A 26,436-nucleotide genomic window follows, 5' to 3' on the forward strand; every position below is an offset into this window, starting at 1 on the left:
CAAAATCAAGAATTCTGGTGAAGAGAGATGTTTTTACTCCCTTTATTTCAGAGCTTGAATTCCAGAGTGTCTTCAGGAACCAGTTTTGAGAAGCGCGCCTAGTCTGTGGCTGTCCCTGGGAATCCCAACACCAAAGAGCTTTATTGGTTGATTGATGCCAGAGGAAAGGGAGCCTGCTGTGTGTAATGATTCACCTCCAGATCTTTATCCAAAAGGCTCTTTTTCTAAATTTAGGAGGAAAAAAATGCACGTTGCTCTAGAAAAGTTGTTTTGTTACTGAAATTTACTTTATACTGCACCCAATCTTCAAAAAAAGGATGCTATTTTCCCAAGAAATATTTATATATTAATGCAGATATTTAATTCCATATTCATTTTAAATTTGAATTTCAAATAATTGGTACATTAACAATTATATTTAATCTTTTTTTAAACTTTTGGAGTGCTATAGGTAGACCTTGATTTTTTTTTTAAGATTTTATTTATTTATTTGAGTGAGAGAGAATGAGAGATAGCATGAGAGGGAAGAGGGTCAGAGGGAGAAGCAGGGAGCCCGATGTGGGGCTCGATCCTAGGACTCCAGGATCATGACCTGAGCCGAAGGCAGTCGCTTAACCAACTGAGCCACTCAGGCACCCTAGACCTTGATTTTTTATGTAGTCACTTCTTCTCAAACACATACTGAGTACTGCTCTGTTTCTTAGGCAAATTTTAGGCAGCAGAGATAATTGAATGATCCGCAAATTCCACATAGTCTAGTTGAAAGAAAAAGGAGAAATTGGAAACAAAAATATATATTTTTAACTAAATACTAATTAATAGGACTTGGGCTTAGTTTTAAATACTTTGCAATTATTAGATTTTATGTTCTATATGAGATATAAGTGTTTAAAAATATTAATTCATTATTCATAACAACCATGTGAAGAATTTATTATAACAGATTAAAATGGAGATTCATAGAAGTTAACTAATATACATGATCATAAAAATAGTACGTGGCAGAACTGTGGCCACTTAAATAAAAATAGTAAATGGCAGAAATATTTTATGAATAGTAGGAGCAGGATTCTGTGAAAGCTGAAGGGAAGGAAGATGAGGGATAGCTGGCTGCTCTGGGAGGTCACTGAAAGCCTCAATGTAAACATACCTTGGGGTCTTGAAAAAGACTTGAGAGATCTGAATCACACAGATCTGAATCGAATAAACCTTGGCTCAGCCATTTACATACCTGTGTAGCTAGCCCCTGACAATTTACACTTGAAGCTTTGTTTCCTATAAAGTTGAGATATGAATATTAACTATTTCATAGGGTTTTTGTGAAGATCAAACAATGTGATATAAAATCCTTAGCATGGCTCTAGGCCCAGTAAATTTTAAAAATAATTACAAAACATGATAAGAAAGAGGTGAAATGGAAAATGTTTCAAAAAGATACTGATTACCTGCAAGGAGTGGGTGGAAAGGGGTGGAAAGAGGAAAAGAATGGGAATAGTTAGTAGGGATGAGGAGGCGATGACATTTCAGTGAATAGATCCTTTATATATCTCCGACTCTTAACCCAGAATTAAAACCTACCAGCATGCGGTGAGAATCCCAAAACAGAATACAAGAGTAAAAAGTTAACCTAACTGAACTACAAATCAATAACATAACTATATAAAAGGGAATGGGGAAAGCAACATATAACTTCAGAAACTTTTTAAAGGTAAAGAAACTATGAATAAATACTGTAATCTATATAATAATATTATTAAAATAGACACCCAGGGAATGGATAAATATTTCTGATATTATTTATATACTGGCATTACATGAATATATAGATACAAATACTGATAAAAAGAGCTGATAACATAACTGCCTAAGAAAGAAGTTGTAAATAAGAAAAGGAGGGTCACCTGGATGGCTCAGTCAGCTCAGGTCATGGTCCCAGGGTCCTGAGATCAAGTCCAGCGTCTGACTCCCTGCTCAGTGGGGAGCCTGCTTCTCCCTCTGTCCCCCCACCACTCACCCCCCGCTCATGCATTCTCTTTCTCTCTCTCTCATGCAAAAATAAATAAAATCTTTTTTTTTTAAAGGAGAAAGCTCAAATGATGGAATTAGAAGTGTCAGTATAAATACATGGCAAGAGATTAGATAGATGGTTGATTGATAGATTAAATATAGATACAGATATTATCTGTATCTGAGTGGCTCAATCAGTTAAGCGGCAGATTCTTGATTTTGGCTGAGGTCATGACCTCAGGGTCCTGGGATCAAGCCCCACATAGGGCTTGGGGCTCAGCAGGGAATCAGCTTGAAGATTGTCTCTCCCTCTGACTCTTCCCCTGCTCTCTCTCTCAAATAAATAAATAAATCTTTAAATAAATAAATTAAATATAGATACAGATATTTGGGGTGCTAGAAAGTAAGAAAGCTTTCATAGAAGGATGGAAGGCTGACAAAAGAATACAGGAATCCACCTAAAGTAGAACCTGCTGGCCTAATGATTTGAACTATAAAATAATGATAGTGTTGAATTATAGTCCATAGAATTCAATATGCATCAGTTCATATTGATATAAATCAATGTTTAATTAATAAATAAATGGGGGAGAAGGAAGAGTACTTTTTCCCAGAATAATTCCAATTTAAAAATTTAAAAGGTAAGAGGAAAAGAGGAAGCCAAACATTAGGCAAATACCACAGCAACAATTGTTGCAGACAAGAAGTGCAGAGGGTTGTGGAAGTTTGAGGAGAAATGGGATATTTGATGAGTTTCAAAGTATCTACCCCAAGATTTGTATTAATTACAAAGGGAAACAGAGTAACCTTAAAAAGGATAAACCTGGCCGATACCAACATGAACAAGTGATCAATATTAACATCACCACTCTTAAGATATTTTGACATCAGGAAGATTCTGACCTAAGCCACTAAAAAAAGCGTACTATAATTTTTATAGCATTCTTTTCCAAAATGCACAACTTCATTTTAAAAATGGGAAAAACATCAACCAAAATCAAATTAGGAAAAGTTCTCCAAATAACTGACCAGTACTTTTCAAAAGTGTCAAGGTCATGAAAAAAAGTTAAGATCTGGCAACTATAAAAATACTTAAATAAAACCAAGGAGAAATAATAAGTAAATGCAATATGGGATTCTAGAACAGAAGAAAAAAAAAAAGGGCATTAGTGGAAAGGGTGATAAAATCTGAATAAAATTTTAGCTTAGTTTGTAGTACTGTGACAATGTCAATTTTCTGGTATTGATGATTATAGTATGGTTATATAAAATGTTAACATTAGGGAAATTTGGCGAAAGGATTATGGGAAATCTCTATATTTCTTGAAACTTTTCTGTACGTCTAAAAATATATAAAAATAACAAATTACATAAAAATCCACTTGGGAGATTTTGTTATGAGCAGTGCTTAGGATTCTTTGCTCTATGTGTCAGAGTCTAACAGTGTAAGATTGAAGGAGTAGGCAAGAATCTAATCATGAGGACTCCTGTAAGTTATGCCAAGCCATATAAAGTAGATTTCAGATGAAGGAAATGACAGTATCATTTTTACATTTGAGAGAGTTTTCTCACAAACTGTGCAGAGGAGCCTGCCAGACTCCAAGAGTTGAGGAGATGGATCTGAAAGTTCCTAGAGACTTAAGCCGTTAAAGTTCACAGCCCAAGTACTGCAGGGAAGAAAGCTGCATACAGAGAAAATGCCAGAGAGCTATAGAAGGCCCCACAAATGGCCAGCAGAATACTGATCAGTGTACACACATGAGAAAATGACCTGGGGCTGGGCAAAGACCTATCCAAAAGGATGAGAGAGTAAAGCGTCTGGTATTTGCTAGGGCCACAGGAATAGTGTGTGTTCCCACCAGTAAGATGGAAAAGTCATAATTCATGAGGCAATACATGGAAAACTCGGGAAAGTCATATTTCATTGATGGGAGATAATTAGCTTCCTGGGAACTGCTCTGCAGCAACCAATCATAAAATCAAGACCTGAAAGGAACAATATGTCTAAGTAACTCAACTGAATCCCAAAACAAAGATACAGAACATTTATAGAAATAAGAAAATATCCAACATACGATGATATAAAATTTACAATGTCTGGCACAAATTTTAAAAATTAACAGGCATGCAAATAAACAAGGAAATATGGTCCATAATAAGGAAAAAAATCAATTAGTAAAAGCACCCCAAAAGTGACGCCATGATTAGAAGTAAAGGAAAAGTACTTTACAACAGTTATAATTTTACTTCTTATGTTCTAAAAGTAGAGAATGAAAATATGTAGAGTCCTCAAATTAAACTTCAATAATAAATATATCAAAATAATAGACAAAAATAAGTGGAGAGATAATACTGAGTTAATATGTAGGAAGACTGTATATTTAGGATGTCAATCCTTCCCACATTGATCTGTGGATTTAATACAATTCCAATACGGGTTCCACTGGGCATTTTTTTTTTAGAAATTAACAAGCTGATTCTTAAAATTTATATGAACATTTAAAAAGCTGAGACTATTCAAAAAAAAAACCTTGAAAATAAGAGCAAAGTTGCAGGATTTATGTTTTAAAAGCATATTCTAAGGCTACTGTAATCAAGACCATGTGGTATTTTCATAAAGATAGACAAACAGATCAATGGGATAGCATATAGAGTCAAGAAACAGATTGACACATATAAGGACAACTCATTATTTATTTGTTTGTTTGTTTATTTTTATGTATTTATTTTTCTCAAGTTTGTTTATGTTCTATTGATGCTGATGCTCAGGCCCTGACCCCGCACTTGCTGCTGCTTCTTGGTCTTCAGGTTTTCCTCGTGCTTGTTCAGCCGGCGGCACATGGCACGTGTGTCCTTGGGCCGCAGATCCAGGGGCTTGTACTCCTTACCCTGGTAGAATTTCCTGAGGTTCTCTTTCTGCGTCTGGTTGATGACTGTGAGAACACGGGCATGGATTTGCCAACAACTTGGATCTTGGAGAGCTTGGAAGCCACGCCACCTGTCCCTTCGGGGACACAAGCTGGGGCAGCTCCCCCTTCAGCTCTTCCAGCTGGTGAGGTAGCTCCTCCTTCTTCTTGCTGAGAAGATCTCGAGCCTTCATCTTGGTCATGTCTGCACAATCCGCCACTGCTGAAGGAAGGTGTGCAGGAAAAGGGCCAACTCATTTTTCACAAAGGTTCAAAGGCATGATACTGGAGAAACACTAGATATCTATGTGCCAAAAAAAAAAGAAATTGATATATGCCTTGGACGGTAAACAAGTGTTGACTCAAAGGATCGTAACCCTGTGCAAAAAGCTAGGAAAAAAATAGACTAAAATCTTGTTACCTTGGGCTTAGCAACAAAAATTTCTTAGATACATCACCAAAAGCATGATTCATTAAAAAAAATTGATAAATTGAACATCTTCAAAATTAAAAAAAAAGTTCCAGCTCTTAAAAAATCACAGTTATGAGAAAGAAAAGACAATATTTGCTAGAATACAATATTTGCATATCTTGTATCAGATAAACTGCATCCAGAATGTCTAGGGGACTCTCAAATTAGATAATAAGAAAACAACTGACATAAAAAATAGGGGAAAAATTTGGACAGAAACTTCATCAGAGAAGATACGCAGAAGGCAAACACATTAATATGTTCACCATTACTAATAATTAGGGAAGGGCAAATTAAACACAGTATGATTTTTAGTGAGGATATGGAAGAATTGAAACACTCATACACTGTTGGCTGCAATGAGAAGTAGTACAACTACTTTGGAAAATAGAACAACAGTTTCTTAAGCTTTTACTCAAGACAAATGAAAGCATGTGCCCATGCAAAGACGTGTATGTAAAAGTTCATAAAAGATTTATTTCTAATAGACCAAAATAGAGACGACCTAATGTCAATGTCAATCAACAGGTGAATGGGTAAACATAAGGTGCTATGTCTATACCACATTAATTCTACTAAACAAAAAATTTACTATTGAGATATTCAACAAAATGTATGGATATCAAAATATGCAGAATTAAAGAAGCTAGACAAAAGAGTTCATGCCATATGATTTTATTTATATTAGCATCTATAATATGAAAACTAATCTGTCACTATAGACAGATTTTAAAAAGAGCAGGAAAGAAAGTGTATGATGAACGGTACTCTGGCTCTTAGAGATTTAATCTAAAAGTGAAACACATCACTTGTGCTTGCATTTCATTACCAAAGCAAGTTATATGGTCACATCTAATACTAAGGGGCCAGAGGATGTAACCATGTGCCCAGAAGTGAAGAGAAAAAAAAAATCCTTGTCAATATTATCAACTGTAACACTTTAGTAGGTCAGAGGAATACTTTATATTGAATAGCAAGGAAACTTGAACCCTTAATTGAACTAATGTATACAGGATAAGAGACATTCTTGTGGCGTAGAAAAGAGGACGGTACACTCCTGTATGTTGTCCCTTCGGAACCTTACAATAAATTTAGTTTACTGAAACGTATTTGATTTTTTCAACTTTGTCTCTAATTCCAGTATGGAGTGTATTATTAAAATAAGAGTGTGTGTTTGTTTTAGCAGTAGGCACACATGAACTTAGAATTATTTTTTTTTTAAAGATTTTATTTATTTATTTGACAGAGAGAGACACAGCGAGAGAGGGAACACAAGCAGGGGGAGCGGGAGAGGGAGAAGCAGGCTTCCCGCCGAGCAGGGAGCCCGATGCGGGGCTCGATCCCAGGACCCTGGGATCACGACCTGAGCCGAAGGCAGACGCTTAACGACTGAGCCACCCAGGCGCCCAACTTAGAATTAATTTTAGCCATGTTATCACAATTATAAGTGGGTGCCAATAGGGAAGTTGAACAAGAAAGCTCATGTTGGTGAATATTGGTTTAAATATCTATTTAGAAGCTGCCTTGAGATAATATTGGGATGACTATGTGAACTAAGTTGCGAGTTTCATCAGCAGTATCTCAGTCAGAGATGACTAAATTTAGAGTCAGGCCAGGAGCTGCCTTAGCACAAACTTAACCAACTTCTGTCATGTCATTGTCAGTATGCTGAAATCCACATGTGTGTATTTTCTGATTTTAGGCAGAAGCTAATATTACATTCAGAGAGAAGACCTTTTCACTGCTTTATTATTGCATAATGTCCTGGATATATTCGATACCAATTACGGCTCTAATACACCTCTCACTGCACCTCACTGCGAAGTCAAAGACAGCTCACTAGTCATCTGTGACCAGCCAGTGTCATTCAACGCTATCTTCGTCTAGTCGTTCTGAGTTAGTCAGTCTTAAAAGCCAGGCTCAGACTTTGGATCAGCTGTCTTCAGAGATGCACACCACTAACAAGTTTGATTTTAAGAAGCTGTAATGAGCATTGCACTGAAATAGATCTATATGTTTGGCATTTTCATTATTTGAGATTATAATCTAGCCTGTGGGGTCTTGAGTGCTCTAACAGAGGAGTTTAAAGCTTCCAAAATGCTGTGATTTGATAGTGCCCAGTTTACTCACGCTTACTTTAGTGCTAGAATTATATAATTAAATTATTAATTATTGGAACCGGAAAGTATCTTAAAGGAAACAAATGAAAAAACATATGGAAACTATACAGAGAGTAGGCATTGTGTTTATGTGCTTTTACAATCCAGTTGAATAGGTCTAATAAACCTCTTTTTACACTTGGAAAAACTGGGTTTAGTACGAGGCAAAGGTGGGATTAGGATTTAGGTTTTCAGCTTTCTGGTTTTCGTATAACCCCATTTTAGAAAGATATTCTCTTAGAGAATAAACACAATCATACACTTAAGTCCTCCTGTTAAATATGAGAAAACCAGGGCAGAGAAATTAAGTAATTTTATAAAGCTTGCACAAATTGATAACAGAGAAAAGCTGTCTCTTTGCATTCCAGGAAAATATGTCCCAGAATCAAATCAATATCCTAGCTAGTGTATTCTTTTAAAAGTAATCCCTCAATTAATTCAATATTTGACACACACCTAACATTAATTAAGCATCTACCACCTGTGAGTTCTTATTTTTTATTGAAATACATTTGACATATAACATTGTGTAAATTTAAGGTGTACATATGTTAATTTGATACATTTTTATATTGTAATATGATTGCCATTGTAGCAATAATTAGCACATCTATCATGTCACATAATTATCATTTATTTTTAGTGGCTGGAATAATTATGATCTAGTCTCTTAACAAGCTGATGATTATAATTCAATATTGTTGTCTATAGTCATCAAACTGTGTGCATTAGATCTCCAGGACTCAGTTACTATTCATTGTAAATTTGTTGACATTACATCTTTTAAAATGACAGTCTCTATGTACCTTGAGCTTACAATTTAATTGAGGAGGGTACTGAGTAAAAGCAAATTAAATATCATTTCAGGTAGTTGTAAATGGTATGAAGAGAAACAAAGCATTTCAGGTAGTTGTAAATGGTATGAAGAGAAACAAAGCTGGGTAAATGAATAGACATAGTATTTTAAACAGAGAAGGACTCCTTGAAGGGGGAACATATTTTTCTAGCAAATAATGTGTACAATACATAATACTTATCTTTATATCCAGCACTAGTATATTTTATATTTCTACTGTGTTTTAAAAATCTTTGGAATATTTTTTATAATCTAATAAGAGTATCTAATCTCTAGGTGGTCAAATAGAACACAGAATATATTTAATAAATAGGAAATAGCTATATATTTTTTGAAAATCAATAATAATGGTAACTATACCTAAATATGATGATTATTCTCACTTTTGAGCATTTATAATGTGCTAAGCACTTTTCTAATAACATGTGTAATGTATTTCTTTTCACAATAATGATAGAGATCTTCCTCACTTATGACAGGGTTATGTCCTGAGAAGCCCATTGTAGCTGAAAATAAAGTAAGTCAAAAATGCATTTAATACACCTAATCTGTGGAATATCAATAGCTTAGCCTAGACCACACTAAACCCACTCGAACACTTATATTAACCTACAAATCAGGCAAAATCCTCTAACACAAAGCCTATTTTATAATAAAGTGTTGAATATCGCATGTAATTTATTGAATACTGTACTGAGAGTGAAAATCAGAATAGGTCTATGGGTACAGAATGGTTGTACATGTATTGATTTTTTACCCTCATGATCACATGGCTGACTGGGAGCCGAAGCTCACTGCTATTGGCCAGCATCATGAGAGAGGATCATACTTCAAACTGCTAGCCCAGGAAAGGATCAAAATTCAAAATTCCAAGTACAGTTTTATAGTTAAACAACAAAATTAAATTTTCAGAAATTCAAGTACATGATTTTCAGCCTTATTCCACAAGACAGAATTATCTGTACAAAAAAACAAACAAAAAACATTTCTCACTTCATTCTTAATACTCCAAGACTAAGTCCCAATCTCCCCCCAGGCAGGAAATCAACAATAAAGCCAAATTATGGTTGATTGGGATGATCATTTCATTCTATACATTATGTATACTGTGTGTGTGTGTGTGTGTGTGAGAGAGAGAGAGAGAGAGAGAGAGAATTAAAAAAACAGCAAAATTATCTTTTGCTTATTTGCTTGTTTGTTTTGTGAGGCCACCTTTATAGCTGCATCACTAAACAACGTGGACAGGATTCATCTCAAAGCTCCGGGAAGTACAAAAAAAAGGAAAGAAAAAGTTCTAGAAATAATATTTCTTTTTTATTTATTTAAGACACATTTGTTTTCCATCTCCAAAAAATAATGTAAACCATTTGAATAGAATAGAAAAGAAGTCCACCTGAAGTTAATAGAAATTTTCTAACATAGTTTATATTCATCAAGCCCTATTAAAGACTTGTGCCTAAATTTAAGAGAACTGCACTTATAATTGACAATTGAAACGAAGAAGAGCTCAGAATACTAGGGGAGTTATCAAATATAGGGAGAGTTTCTTCTTCTTTAACCTAAGCAGTGAGGACTAAAATGATGACAAATATACATCCTAACTTCTCTATCTTAATTATTAAAATAATTGTGCAAAATACCTCAATTGTAAGCACAAGATACTAGGTTGTAAGTATTACAAATGGTGCCCAATTTCAATATTTCTTTTTCTTTGTTTGGTTGTATCTAACACTGTGTCCTAACTCTCAGCAGGGATGATTTTTGACTAGATAGAAAGAAAAGATAACCCAAGAAGGACAAAACACTGGAGTAAGTTATTAGGATAAGTTTTTCAAATATTCAAGAACAACAAAAAGAACCTAGCCTGCATAGTTTACACATCCATCTGCCTTGAGGCAAGGGGTTTGAACAGAAGATTTCTCAAAACCCATTTGAGCTATTTGATTCCATTCGCCAAGTAATGGCATGAAACAGCACCATCTCCATTCACTTCTATAATACAATTTAATGGATATAATGCTCAATTTCATCTTCAAGCCAAGCTTTCCAGATATCTTTCTTGTTTTTTGTTTTTTTGGGTTTTTTTTGTCTTTTCTCTGGACACTTTTACCATGTCTCTAAAGGTACTAATGTTTTCCTGAGTTCACTCTGTTTTTAGCCTATTACGTCTACATTAGAGTCCAGGTAAAGTTATTTGCTAACAGACAAACACTGAACTCAATTTTCTTAACCTCTGGGTTGTTCTCATAATCTGCCCTTCTCTAAATATCTGACTGAATATTAGATCATATATATGCTAATGACTGACATCATTAAATATGGTAGTAATGAGTCTGCTTCTTACTTTTTTTTTTTTAAAGATTTTATTTATTTATTTGACAGTGAGAGACACAGTGAGAGAGGGAACACAAGCAGGGGGAGTGGGAGAGGGAGAAGCAGGCTTCCCGCGGAGCAGGGAGCCCAATGCGGGGCTCAATCCCAGGACCCTGGGATCATGACCTGAGCCGAAGGCAGACGCTTCACGACTGAGCCACCCAGGCGCCCTGCTTCTCTTACTTTCTTTCCAATAGAACACACTGCTACTTTTTTTAAAACTGAAATAGAGAAGTTCTGAGTAATTTTCAACTCCTATCAATCTCTTTCTCGACATATCTAAGTGGCTGCTACATATTAGAATTTCTCCTTAATTTAACTTCCCTTACCTTCCCTTCCTCCAAGAGCTAGCACATGGGCTAGATATAAAAGTCATCTTACATAGTTAAAATCACGTACTCCTTTTGCAAAAGATTATTTGATCCTAGTACATGGTATTACTCTGCAATTTAACTGCGTGTGTGTGTGTATGTGTGTGTGTCTGTTCTCTTTGCTCTGATTATATCTGTTCTCCTTAACATGGTCTGGTTGGTAATGTAGAATATACTGTCCACATTATATCCCAGGATCTTACTCTCGTGTTCTAAGTTTTTCTAACACTGAACAATGTCTTATTTCCATTATTCAACATTCTATTCAGTTCCATGGTCATCACATGTACCTATTCATCTTCTTTTTAAACAGACTTTTTAAAACAGATTTTATTCATTTTAGAGAGACAGAGTACATGCATGCGAGTGAGTAGGGGGAGGGGCAAAGGGAGAGGAAGAGAGAGAATCTCAAGTAGACTCTGTGCTGGATGTGGAGCCTCATGTGGGGCTGGATCTCAAGGCTCTGAGATCATGACCTGAACCAAAACCAAGAATCAGATATTTAATTGACTGAGCCACCCTGGCACCCCTGTACTTACTCATCTTAAGTAATGATAATCATAGATAAAAAGCCCTTTTCAAAATTGTCTTAAAATTTTATACACTATAATGTTATTACATAATATTACCTTTGGTTTGTAAAATAATATAAGGTTCAATTAATTTTGCAGGGAAAAACTTAATTTGTCTGTCTTGTTTCTTCTTTCCCTCCCTTACTTCCTCCCTTCCTTTCCCATTTGAATGTAAAAGAGAATCATAGAAAGCCCATATTGGAATTCCATGATTTAGGGAAAAGAATTATAGTGTTTCCACATGGATTTGTGTAAAATATATCTTTCAGTATTTTAATGTGATTGGAGAAATATCACAAGACCCCTGGATGAGGCTGATATTTGTACAGATCTCTGTATATGTGTGTGTGCATATAGAACCATTTTGAAGTTATTTTCCTTTACAATCAATAGCCAGGACTTAGACTACATACATATGTCTTTTTCATAGGGATAATCATTTCCTCTTTTGTATGAGATTCTTCCATTATAGTACACAGTACCCTTCCCACGCCATTAATTTACCTTTATTGCTTTCACTTTATCAATTTAATTTTACCACTCTGAAGTATATACTACTTCAAACTTAACAGTTAGAAAAGGCAAGATGATGAACAATTCAGTTTCTTTTCAAGTCGAGATTGTTTGACACCTTCAACCAGTTATGCTTTTTGGATATAGTTATTTTTATGTATATTTATCTAATTATTATGTAGACAGAGCCACTTATGTATAGGGCAGACATCTATATAGGAACTGTATTCTCTGTACTGAAAGGCCATTACCAGGCTTTGCTCTACTGAAATGTAACACAATTTAGTAAATCTCATCTTACAAATGCTGAACATTTGCTTCCAGATACACAATGAGAAAAAGCATTTTTTATTCCCACATTAAAATTTTCTTATTTGTCACTTTTAGTCACTAGTCATCTACTGTCAGCAAGTTTAAAAATAAATATCATTCAATTTAATTAGTATGATAAATATTCATTAGAATACCTATTGACAGACTCCTTATGCAATGCCAGAATTGTATTTTTTTCATATTTGATAATTCCTACTATTTATTAAACTAAGAATTTATTGATACTCGTTTACAATATTTGACACAATCCATGGAACTTAAAGTTTGCTGGAAGGCTTGAAAAAAATGTGAGCCGTGAGTTCACATGAAATCCCTTTATTAAACAACATATGACATATGTCAATTCAATATATTTCACATTCAAGAAGATTAAAATGTGTGGGCTTTTTTTAGGTTGTTGACATTTCAGATAAATATTAAAAATCACATAAACTTAAAAAAATTATTTTCTATGCTGATTTTCTAGATCAAAGATATTGTTGTCTCATTCTGGCTTAACTACTGCGGTAGAATCCAAATCCCACAATCTAGCTTGAGCCAGCCTTATCAACTTGATCTTTTGTCACTTTTCCATATTCCACTTTATGCTTCATCCACACTAAACCCAAGGTCATTTAAAATATGCCTTATTTATGTCTCTTTCTTACAAATGCTATCCTTAGTTTCTAAAACTTTTATTTTCTCCTCTTCTTTATCACCTGTCAAATTTATACTTTTTTAAGTCCTGGGTCAAGTGTTCCTTTCTATATGTACCTCATCCATCCTGACAGAGTAATGATCTTATTTATTACTCTGGTAATTTGTATACATCCCTATCATACCCCTTCTCACAAATTTAGACTCCATTGTATGTAAAACTATTCCCAAGTAGACTGTAAACTCCGTAAGGGCAGTGACTATAATTTAAGCATATTTATAACATTATCACTTGGCAGAGTGCCAGACAGATTATTATCTTTTGTCTGTCGACAATATCATTCAGCCCAGGTGACCCAAAACTGCACATTATAAGACCTCTGCATTAGGGAGGGCATGTGATGTGATGAGTGCTGGGTGTTATATGCAACTAATGAATCATTGAACACTACATCAAAAACTAATGATGTATTATTTGTTGGCTATTGAATTTTAATTAAAAAATAAAAATAATGAAAAATAAAACAAAACAAAAAAATAAGACCTCTGCACCCCCAAGCCTCATTTATTAAGACAGAAGCCTCTAGAAAAGATAAAACTTCAAGTGGTTTTCTTTAGGATCTCCATTCTCCACTCTAACTGAACATCAGTTTTAACTTGGGAAACTCTGAAAAAATGTACTAATGCTCAGGCTTTACCCAGACCAATAAATTACTAAATGTAGAGTCTAGCCCTAGGGAAAATTAGCATCTTGAGCAGGGCTCAGAGCCAATAGACACCAAATTGCTGCAGCATGTGAAACCAGGCATATGTGGACATATTTGCCTCTAGAAGTTAATCTACACTGGGTTGGCTGTATAAAGATTGTCAAGGAGGGAAAACTTTTCCTCTATCATCTTAGGTTCAATGTTGGGGGCTTGCGAATTAAAGTTACAAAGGTCAAATTAACAGTAGAACAAAAGGTTTATTTGTATGCATATGAAAGTTAACAAGAGCAATAGCTAGCTCACTAAATGGTTAAAGTTAGAGACTTATATACCTAAATTAGTAGGAGAAAAGGAGAAGATAGAAAGGCTTCTATGAGAAAAACAAATGGGTCTCTTTAGGAAAGACAAAAGGATTTTCAGAAGAACAAACAAGAGGTAAGAGTTTGCGATGTCTGTTTATGTAGGTGGGAGTGGTCTTTCCTTCTTCATGGCCAAGAAAGTCCCCTGAGAGAGAGGATTTATGTTTGGTTTACTCTAAGTCTTCTTCCTGGGAGAAGACCTGCCCCAAAGAGGGAATTTATGACAGCCTCATTTTGCAGAAGTTGCTGCTTTTAGTCAGATTAGGAAAGATCTAAGAAGGCTTCTTTCTAATATCTGTTGAATCTCAAATGTCTTCAGCTTAAAGGAATTTTCGTATTAATCATGGGGCTCCAAATAAGCCCCCCCCAAAAGATGAAATCTCATGCTAAAGTGAAATAAAATGAGACTACACACCATTTACCAGTAATTCCTGGGCCAAATAAGAGAGGATAGAGATAAAACATTGCTGCAAGGTTTGTGTTCAACGTCTACAAGTGCCTAACAAAATCTCCACAAGATACCACAACCTCTGAAATAGTGTTACAGAGATTACATCATCTAAATCCAGTGTACTTCTCATTTATTTGCTTAATTGTTGTCACAGTGCCTACTTTCCCAAGCCACTTATCCTCAAGAGATTATTCTCCCAAAATGCTCTGCATATCTTGGGACCACAACACAAGTCATTCTGATTTCCCAAATCCTTCCAGTGCATTGATCTCCTGAAAGACTTATTTATACCTGAATCTGCAATTAGATTGCCTTTTGATATGTCTGCAAACTTCATAAGAGCAGATAATGTCTCTGGTTTACCTATTTTATTTATTTTATTTTTTAAGTAGGTTCCATGCCATATGGAGCCCAATGTGGGGCCTGAACTCACGACTCTCAGATCAAGACCTGCGCTGAGATCAAGAGGCCGATGCTCAACTGACTGAGCCACCCAGTGCCCCACCTACTATTTTAAAGCACATCATGTAAAAGCATTCTTTGCTCTTTGTAAACAAGTTTTGAATGAATGAAGCCATGTTAAATAACAAAGTTAAATAACAAAATGCATAATAATTTACAAAATAGGATAGTAACTGTGATCATTAGAGCAAGCATATCAGAACATAAAAACCCAAATAGGCTTTGTCCCATTTCAGTACTGACTTTTTCTATTTATGAGACCTTGGGAACTAATTTAGTCTTTCCCTGTGTCAATGTCTTTATTTGTAAAGAATAAAATAGTACTATTATTCAATGTTATTGTGAATATTAAATATGTTAATGAATGTAAAGAAAATGTGATAGTGTCAGCACATAATGCTCAATAAATGTTTATTATTATTGAGTAAAGTGATTTTTTAAGGTATCTTTGCCAAAGTTTCATCAGCAATTTTCTGCCTTTCATCATGAAATTCTACACACTATACTGAAATAATCTAAGACTCAACATCCAAAAGACAAATAATCCAGTTAAAAATTAGGCAGAAGACATGAATAGACATTTTTCCAAAGAAGACATACAGATGACTAACAGACACATAAAAAGATCCTCAACATCACTCATCATCAGGGCAATACAAATCAAAACTACAGTGAGATATCACATTATACCTGTCAGAATGGCTAAGATCAACATCACAGGGAACAACAGATGTTGGCAAGGATGCAGAGAAAGGGGAACCGACTTATGCTGTTGATGGGGATGAAAACTGGTGCAGCCACTCTGGAAAACAGTATGGAATTTCCTCAAAAAGTTAAAAATAGAGGTACCCTATGGCCTAGCAATTGAACCACTAGGTATTTACCCAATGGAATATTACTCAGCCATAAAAAGAATGAAATCTTGCTATTTGCAATGATGTGGAGGGAGCTATAGTGTATTATGCTAAGCAAAATAAGTCAGTCAGAGAAAGACAAATACCATATGATTTCACTCATAGGTGGAATTTAAGAAACAAAACAGATGTACATGGGTGAAAAAAGGGAGGCAAACCGTAAAACAGACTCTTAAGTATAGAGAATAAACTGAAGGTAGCTGGAGGGAAGGTGAGCAGGGGAATGGGTTAAATGGGCAGTGGGTATTAAAGAGGGCATTTGTGATGAGCACTGGGTTTGATATGTAAATAATGAATCACTAAATTCTACTCCTGAAACTAATATTATACTATACATTAACTAAATGGAATTTAAATAACAACTTGAAACAAAATAAATAAAAAGACATTCTTTAATCTATGATAGTAAAATATTTTCCATACTTAAATTAAGCTATGGTATATACTTCAATTCAGAACTATGATAATATATTAATTAAAATATCAGGCCCAGCCAGGAGCACCTGGGTGACTCAGTCTGTTAAGGGTCTGATCTTGATTTCGGCACAGGTCATGATCTCAGGGTCATGAGACTGAGCTCCACGTCAGTCACTGTGCTGAGCTTGGAGACTGCTTAAGATTTTCTTTCTCCCTCTCCCTCTGCCCCTCCTGTGCTTGCTGCTCACTCTCTTTCTCTCTCTCAAAAAAGAAAAAGAAAAGAAAGAAAGAAAAGGAAAGAAAAAAAGAAAAGAAAAGAAAAGGCCCAGAATAAGCCCCTTCTATTTTAGCCCAGGCCACTATTCTAACTTGAAAGTCTCAGTGAATTTAGTCAATAAAGGCTCAGAAATGGGGTGCCTGGGTGTCTCAGATGGTTAAGCATCTGTCTTCAACTCAGGTCATGATCCTGGGGTCCTGGGATCAAGCTCCACATTGGGCTCCCAGCTCAGCAAGTAGTCTGTTTCTCCCTCTCCCTCTGCCCCCCTCTTCCGCTCATGCTCTCTCTCTCTGTATCTCTCTGTTTCAAATGAATAAATAAAATCTTTAAAAAAAAATAAATAAAAGCTCAGAAATTCTGTCTAACCCCTTATTTTCATCCACTTCCCAAAATGTAAACAGCAGAAGGAAATGAAATTTATAAAATTAGAATTATTTTACTAAAATATAAAAGGCAGGTTCTAGGCTATTTTTCACAAAAGTCTAGAATAAAAATACCTATTCATATTGTCAGAAAATATGCCAGGCCTTGGTTTAAAACCAATAAACACGGGGGGAGGAGCAAGATGGCAGAGGAGTAGGAGACCTAAATTTCGTCTGGTCCCAGGAATTCAGCTAGATAGGGATCAAACCATTCTGAACACCTACGAACTCAACAGGAGATTGATGAAAAGAATAGCTGCAACTCTCTGAACAGAAAAGCGACCATTTTCTGGAAGGTAGGATGTGTGGAGAAGTGAATCCAAGCTGTTATTTGGGAAGATAAATGGCGGGGGAGGGAGCCACCGTCAGCCACTACTGGCAAGTGATAGAGCCGTGGAGCACAAAATCGGAACTTTTAGAGTTGGCTCCACTGAGGGATGTCGCTCCAGTGGCTAAGCGGGGGGGGGAACACTCGCTGGGACAGTGTGGTCTCAGGACCCTTGGGGTCACAGAAAGACAGGGGGTGCCTGAGTGTGGCAGAACTCCCAGGTATCCGAGTGGGGAAGCCAGCTGCAGAGACGGAGCCAAGGAGTGGGCTCTCAGCTCGAGGTTGCCATAAACCGTGATCCACGGCACAATCGGGCCACTGCTCTTCAAGCAGGGACCCAACAAGCAGCAAATCCAGGGAGACTCCCCTTCCTCCCCCGGGAGGAGCTGCACGGGAGCACACCGCAGGGATCTGCTTGGCTTGCAGACTCCACACAGGGTCATGTGCCAGAGATAGAAACACTCGGTCACAGGCCAGGTGAGCACAGAGTGCAGCTGGAGACTGGGGAGATGGCAGTGACTGACTGCTTTTCTCTGGGGGCGCACTAAGAAGTGGGGCCCCGAGTTCCCGGCTCCTCCGGGGCAGAGATTGGGAGGCCACCATCTCATTCTCGTCCTCCAAAGCTGTAGGGAAAGCTTACAGGGAACAAAAGCTAAGGAGAGCAAACCCGAGCAGATTACTTAGCCCGGACTGGCAAGGGCAGGGCAATTCCACCTCTGGCAAAGAAATTTGAGAACCATGGCAACAGGTCCCTCCCCCAGAAGATCAGCAAGAATAGCCAGCCAAGACCAAGTTTACCGATCAATGAGAACGGCAGAACTCCAGCACTAGGGAAATACTACACATAGAATTCATGGCTTTTTCCCCATGATTCGTTAGCCTTTCAAAGTTAATTTCTTTTTTTTTTAACTTTCTTTTTCTTTAATTTTTCTTTTTCCCTTTTTCAACCAACATCTTATCAATCCCTTTTTAAAAAATCTTTTTTATTTTACATTTTTAGAGTCATATTCTATCCATTCATAGTAGTTAACCTTATTTTTGGTATATATATATAAGTTGTTTTCTCTTTAAAATTTTGGGACACAACAGACCAAAATATACCCTAAAACTCTAGTGTATGGCTTTGTTCTAGTCTCCTGCTTAATCCTCTTCTTTCTTTTTTCAACCAACTTATCTTATCAATTCCTTTTATAAAATCTTTTATAATTTTCATCTTTACAGTCATATTCTATCCTTTCATCGTATTAACCCTTATTTTTGTAAATATATAAGTGTTTCTTTCTTTAAAGTTTTGGGAGGCACTTTCTTCTAACAGACCAAAATATGCCGAAAATCTAGGCTGTGGCACTGACCTATGCACCAGCTTGATAATATTTGATGATATTCTGGGTTTTTTTGTTGTTGTTTGTTTGTTTTTATCTTTTTCTTTTTTTTCTTTCCTTTTTTTCTTTCTTCTTTCTTTCCCTCTCTTTTTCCCCAATTTCAAGTCTCTTCTCATTTGTTTAGTGTATCTTTTTCTGGAGTTGTTGTTACCCTGTTAGCATTTTGTTCTCTCATTCATCTATTCTCCTCTGGACAAAATGACAAGACAGAAAAAAATCACCTCAAAAAAAAGAACAAGAGGCAGTACTGACTGCCAGGGACTTAATCAATACAGACATTAGTAAGACGTTGGAACTAGAGTTCAGAATGACAATTTTAAAGATACTAGCTGGGCTTGAAAAAAGCATGGAAGATACTAGAGAAACCCTTTCTGGAGAAATAAAAGAACTAAAATCTAACCAAGTTGAAATCAAAAAGGCTGTTAATGAGGTGCAATCAAAAATGGAGGCTCTAACTGTTAGGATAAATAAGGCAGAAGAGAGAATCAGTAATATAGAAGAGCAAATGATGGAAAATAAAGAAGCTGAGAAAAAGAGAGATAAACAACTACTGGATCACGAGGGCAGAATTCAAGAGATAAGTAATAACATAAGACGAAACAACATTAGAATAATTGGGATCCCAGAAGAAGAGGAAAGAGACAGAAGGGCAGAAGGTATATTGGAGCAAATTATAGCAGAGAACTTCCCTAATTTGGGGAAGGAAACAGGCATCAAAATACAGGAGGCACAGGGAAACCCCCTCAAAATCAATAAAAATAGGTCAACACCCCAACATTCAATAGTAAAACTTACGAATCTCAGAGACAAAGAGAAAATCCTGAAAGAAGTTCTGGAGAAGAGATCTGTAACCTACAATGGTAGAAACATTAGATTGGTAACAGACCTATTCACAGAGATCTGGCAGGTCAGAAAGGACTGGCATGATATATTCAGAGCACTAAATGATAAAAATATGCAGCCAAGAATACTATATCCAGCTAGACTGCCATTGAAAATAGAAAGAGAGAGAAAAAGCTTCCAGGACAAACAAAAACTAAAGGAATTTGCAAACACCAAACCAGCCCTACAAGAAATCTTGAAAGGGGTCCTCTAAGCAAAGAGAGACCCTAAAAGCAACATAGACCAGAAAGGAACACAGACAATATACAGTAACAGTCACCTTACAGGCAATACAATGGTATAAATTCCTATCTTTCAATAGTTACCCTGAATGTAAATGGGCTAAATGCCCCAATCAAAAGACACAGGCTATCAGACTGGATAAAAAAAAACAAGACCCATCAATATGCTGTATGCAAGAGACTCATTTTAGACCCAAAGACACCCCCAGATTGAAAGTGAGGGGGTGGAAAACCATTTACCATGCTAATGGACACCAAAAGAAAGCTGAGGTGGCAATTCTTATATCAGACAAATTAGATTTTAAACCAATGACTGTAAGAAGAGATGAGGAAGGACACTATATCCTACTTAAAGGGTCCATCCAACAAGAAGATCTAACAATTGTAAATATCTATGCCCCTAACATGGGAGCAGCCAATTATATAAGGCAATTGATAACAAAAGCAAAGAAACACATTGACAACAATACAAAAAGAGTGGGGGACTTTAACACCCCTTCACTGAAATGGACAGATCATCTAAGCAAAAGATCAAAAAGGAAATAAAGACTTTAAATGACACACTGGACCAAATGGACTTCACAGACATATTCAGAACATTCCATCCCAAAGCAACAGAATACACATTCTTCTCTAGTGCCCATGGAACATTCTCCAGAATAGATCACATCCTAGGTCACAAATCAGGTCTCAACTGGTACCAAAAGATTGGGATCATTCCCTGCCTATTTTCAGAACACAATGCTTTGAAACTAGAACTCAGTCACAAGAGGAAAGTCAGAAAGAACTCAAACACATGGAGGCTAAAGAGCATCCTACTAAAGACTGAATGGGTCAACTAGGAAATTATAGAAGAATTAAAAAAATTCATGGAAACAAATGAAAATGAAAACACAACTGTTCAAAATCTTTGGGATGCAGCAAAGGCAGCCCTAAGAGGAAAGTATATAGCAATACAAGTCTTTCTCAAGAAACAAGAAAGGTCTCAAATACACAACCTAACCCTACACCTAGAGGAACTGGAGAAAGAACAGCAAATAAAGCCTAAACGCCGCAGGAGAAGAGAAATCATAAAGATCAGAGCAGAAATCAATGAAATAGAAACCAAAAGAACAGGAAAACAGATCAATGAAGCTAGGAGCTGGTTCTTTGAAAGAATTAACAAGATTGATAAACCCCTGGCCAGACTTATCAAAAAGAAAAGAGAAATGGCCCAAATCAACAAAATCATGAATGAAAGAGGAGAGATCACAACTAACACCAAAGAAATACAAACAATTTGGGGTGCCTGGGTGGCTCAGTCGTAAGCGCCTGCCTTCAACTCAGGTCATGGTCCCAGGGTCCTGGGATCAAGCCCTGCATCAGGCTCCCCACTCCACAGGGGGCCTGCTTCTCCCTCTCCCACTCCACCTGCTTGTGTTCCCTCTCTCGTTGTGTCTCTCTCTGTCAAATAAATAAAATCTTTAAAAAAAAAAAAAGAAATACAAACAATTATAAGAACACAGTATGAGCAACTCTATGGCAGCAAATTAGATAATCTGGAAGAAATGGGTGCATTCCTAGAGATGTATCAACTACCAGGAAGAAATAGAAAACTTGAACAGACCTATAACCACTAAGGAAATTGAAGCAGTCATCAAAAATCTCCCAAAAAACAAAAGCCTAGGGCCAGATGGCTTCCCAGGGGAATTCTACCAAACATTTAAACAAGAATTAATACCCATTCTTCTGAAACTTTTCCAAAAATTGAAATGGAAGGAAAACTTCCAAACTCGCTTTATGAGGCCAGCATTACCTTGATCCCAAAACCAGACAAAGACCCTATCAAAAGGAGAATTACAGACCAATATCCTTGATGAATATGGATGCAAAAATTCTCACCAAAATACTAGCCAATAGGATCCAACAGTACAAAATAAGGATTATTCACCACGACCAAGTGGGATTTATCCCTGGGCTGCAAGGTTGGTTCAACATCTGCAAATCAATCAATGTAATACAATACATTAATAAAAGAAAAAACAAGAACCATATGATCTTCTCAATATATGCAGAAAAAGCATTTGACAAAGTACAGCATCTTTCCTTTTTTTTTTTTTTAAAGATTTTATTTATTTATTTGAGAGAGAGGGAATGAGAGACAGAGCATGAGAGGGAGGAGGGTCAGAGGGAGAAGCAGACTCCCTGCTGAGCAGGGAGCCCGATGCGGGACTCGATCCCGGGACTCCAGGATCATGACCTGAGCCAAAGGCAGTCGCTTAACCAACTGAGCCACCCAGGCGCCCACAGCATCTTTTCTTGATCAAAACTCTTCAAAGTATAGGGATAGAGGGTATATACCTCAATATCATAAAAGTCATCTATGAAAACCCACAGCAAATATCATTCTCAATGGGGAAAAACTGAGAGCTTTCCCCCTAAGGTCAAGGGATGTCCACTATCACCACTGCTATTCAACATTGTATTAGAAGTCCTAGCCACAACAATCAGACAACAAAAAGAAATAAAAGGCGTCCAAATCGGCAAAGAAGAAGTCAAACTCTCACTCTTTGCAGATGATATGATACTTTATGTGAAAATGCAAAAGACTCCACCCCAAAACTGCTAGAACTCATACAGGAATTCAGTAAAGTGGCAGGATATAAAACCAATGCACAGAAATCAGTGGCATTCCTGTACACCAACAACAAGACAGGAGAAAGAAATGAAGGAGTCGATCCCATTTACAATTGCACCCAAAACCATAAGATACCTAGGAATAAATCTAACCAAAGAGGCAAAGGATCTGTACTCAGAAAACTATAAAATACTCATGAAAGAAATTGAGGAAGACACAAAGGAATGGAAAACGTTCCATGCTCATGGATTGGAAGAACAAATATTGTGAAGATGTCAATGCTACCTAGAGCAATCTACACATTTAATGCAATCCCTATCAAAATACCATCCACTTTTTTCAAAGAAATGGAACAAATAACCCTAAAATTTGTATGGAACCAGAAATGACCCCGAATAGCCAGAGGAATGTTGAAAAAGAAAAGCAAAGTTGGCGGCATCACCATTCCAGATGTCAAGCTCTATTACAAAGCTGTGATCATCAAGACAGTATGGTACTGGCACAAAAACAGACACATGGATCAATGGAACAGAATAGAGAGCCCAGAAATGGACCCTCAACTCTATGGTCAACTAAACTTCGACAAAGCAGGAAAGAATGTCCAATGGATAAAAGTCTCTTCAACAAATGGTGTTGGGAAAATTGGATAGCCACATGCAGAAGAATGAAACAGGACCATTTCCTTACACCACACACATATAAAATAGACTCAAAATGGTTGAAAGACCTCAATGTGAGACAGGAGTCCCTCAAAATCCTAAAGGAGAACACAGGCAGCAACCTCTTCAACCTCAGCCGCAGGAGCTTCTTCCTAGAAACATTGACAAAGGCAAGGGAAGCAAGGACAAAATGAACTATTGGGACTTCATCATGATAAAAAGCTTTTGCATGGCAAAAGAAACAGTCAACAAAACCAAAAGACAACCGACAGAATGGGAGAAGATATTTGCAAATGAAATATCAGATAAAGGGCTAGTATCCAAAATCAATGAAGAACTTATCAAACTCAACATCCAAAGAACAAATGATCCAATCAAGAAATGGGCAGAAGAAATCTACAGATGTTTTTCCAAAGAAGACATCCAAATGGCCAACAGACACATGAAAAAGTGCTCAACATCACTCAGCATCAGGGAAATCCAAATCAAAACCTCAATGAGATACCACCTCACACCAGTCAGAATGGCTAAAATTAACAACTCAGGAAATGACAGATGTTGGCGGGGATGCGGAGAAAGGGGAACCCTCCTACACTGTTGGTGGGAATGCAAGCTGGTGCAGCCACTCTGGAAAACAGTATGGAGGTTCCTCAAAAAATTGAAAATAGAGCTACCATATGATCCAGCAATTGCACTACTGGGTATTTACCCCAAAGATACAAATGTAGGGATCCGAAGGGGTGCGTGCACCCTGATGTTTATAGCAGCAATGTCCACAATAGCCAAACTATGGAAAGAGCCAAGATGTCCATCGACAGATGAATGGATAAAGAAGAGGTGGTATATACATACAATGGAATATTATGCAGCCATCAAAAAACCCCAAAATCTTGCCATTTGCAATGACGTGGATGGAACTGGAGGGTATTATGCTGAGTGAAATAAGTCAATCAGAGAAAGACATGTATCATATGACCTCACTGATATGAGGAATTCTTAATCTCAGGAAACAAACTGAGGGTTGCTGGAGTGGTGGGGGGTGGGAGGGATGGGGTGGCTGGGTGATAGACATTGGGGAGGGTATGTGCTATGGTGAGTGCTGTGAATTGTGTAAGACTGTTGAATCATAGACCCGTACCTCTGAAACAATACTTTATATGTTAAAAAAAAGAAGAAGAAGAAGATAGCAGGAAGGGAAGAATGAAGGGGGGGAATCGGAGGGGGGAGATGAACCATGAGAGACTATGGACCCTGAGAAACAAACTGAGGGTTCTAGAGGGGAGGAGGGTGGGGGGATGTGTTAGCCTGTTGATGGTTATTAAAGAGGGCATGTTCTGCATGGAGCACTGGGTGTTATATGCAAACAATGAATCATGGAACACTACATCAAAAACAAATGATGTAATATATGGTGATTAACATAATAAAAAAAACAACAAACAACTACATTAATAATGGTTTCAGGTTTTCCAGAATGCAATTCACTAGAGCACATACTCTTGGAGAATGCTAAGGATATTCTCTAGCTAGAAAACCACTGGTTTACATGTCCTGAATCAAATTCCCATCCTACCTCTCCACCCACATTGTCATTTTAGTCTTTGATCCTTGATGATAATAGGTTAGTAGAATACGGAAATAGTTTGTCTTTCTTCAAAAAGGACTTTGTAACTCTTATTGTATGGATATTCTGCAGGTGGTAATTTAAATAAGATGGAGTAATCTATTATTAAGAGTCATCAAGCCAAATAATAATTGCATTTAGGATCTTCCAAATTTACACTGCAATAAGAAATCGTAGGACTTCTTGCATTTCATTTACATAGTTCTTAACTAGGGAGAGATTAAATCCCTTTCTATAGACAAACTACTTCCCAAGAAAAATTACAGAGCTGAAACTGTCACTGAATTCTGCTTTCCTCAGCAATTCAAAATAAAGGTTCCTAAAGCAGTTGGTACCTCTGAACCTATTATTTAGGATGAGATTTAAAGCTGTCCCTGATGTCACATTATTAGGGTAGATGGCTTGATGTCATGTTGACACTAAACACCATCTAAAAGCTTCTAAAAATGTGCAGGGTGTCTTGTTCTGACTTTTACAAACTTTGATACAATCATCTGAAGTGATCTTTTAACAAGCAGAAACCAGTGATTTTAGTAAGCTCCATAATGTGAGAGAATTGGGGCAGGTACATTTGTATTCTGATGTTTTATATCAGAAAATGCACAAGGTAATAGTAATGAGATGAGTTGGGCATGTGGCAATGCTCTAAGTGAGAGTGTGGACTCAAATTGGAGAAAAGGGGCAGAGAAAAGAAAAATAAATAGTTAAAAAGTGGATTGGACCAGGAGACCTTTTTGTGATTGGGAATGGGAAGGAGAAATAGAGGGCAAATACAAAACCTCTTATTTGTAGGCTGGGTAGATGGACATGGTATTAATCTTCATGTACTGATGGGCTAGGGTTTTAAAAAGAAAAGCCTAGAATTACTGCATCAGTTCAAGAAGGTCTAGGACAGTTGTCCCGATCTGGCTCCACCCTATACATTATAAGCAAATGTGGTTTCTCTCAGCCTCAGTTTGCTTTGCTTTCTTTTCCTCTGGCTCTGGGGCATATCATTTGAACCAGCTTTTTCTCTAATCAGAATGGTGAGACCAGAAATTTTATTTACACATTTGGCTCAAGGCTCTCAAGTCCAGGAAAAAGTGTGATCTGACTTAGCTTACTGATATACTTCATTGTAGTGTTGACATGCAGGCCTCTCCTTTATTGTGAAGTAAAAACAGAACAAAATAAAATAAATAAAAGCATTCAATGCCATTATTTGAGAGTCATTGAACTGGAGATGAATCAGAACAGTTTCCAAACTATCTGTGGTGAGGAACCAGTTATTTATTTTGAACAAATATCTTATGTGATGCAAACTCTTATTTATAAAAAATACAATAAAATGTGAATTACTAAAAAAAAATAAATGAAAAAAACATACCCAATTTTATATCACTTTAATTGATATAATATTAGTCTGCTAAATTGCTATAAAGGTTTCTAAATACTTTTGAATGCTGCCCCTTTCTTAAAATGCATGGTGGCAAAGAGTTCATAGACATTTTCTGGC

The 26,436-nt window shown here is 36.7% G+C and overlaps 1 long non-coding RNA gene and 1 pseudogene across 1 annotated transcript in view; both read right to left on the minus strand.

Moving 5' to 3' along the window:
• Nucleotides 1-4,749: 4,749 nt before the first annotated feature.
• Nucleotides 4,750-5,116, minus strand: LOC118001340 (annotated as a pseudogene).
• An 84-nt stretch (nt 5,117-5,200) lies between these two features.
• The window catches only part of LOC118001242, a 97,747-nt gene continuing 76,511 nt past the window's right edge, over nt 5,201-26,436 (minus strand). Inside the window, exon 3 of the long non-coding RNA XR_004676656.1 lies at nt 5,201-5,217. This is a non-coding gene — a long non-coding RNA (uncharacterized LOC118001242). The remainder of the gene's footprint in view (nt 5,218-26,436) is intronic.

This window comes from Mirounga leonina, unplaced genomic scaffold (assembly GCF_011800145.1).
Source record: "Mirounga leonina isolate KUSES-001 unplaced genomic scaffold, KU_Mleo_1.0 Mir_53, whole genome shotgun sequence".
Taxonomy (NCBI): domain Eukaryota; kingdom Metazoa; phylum Chordata; class Mammalia; order Carnivora; family Phocidae; genus Mirounga; species Mirounga leonina.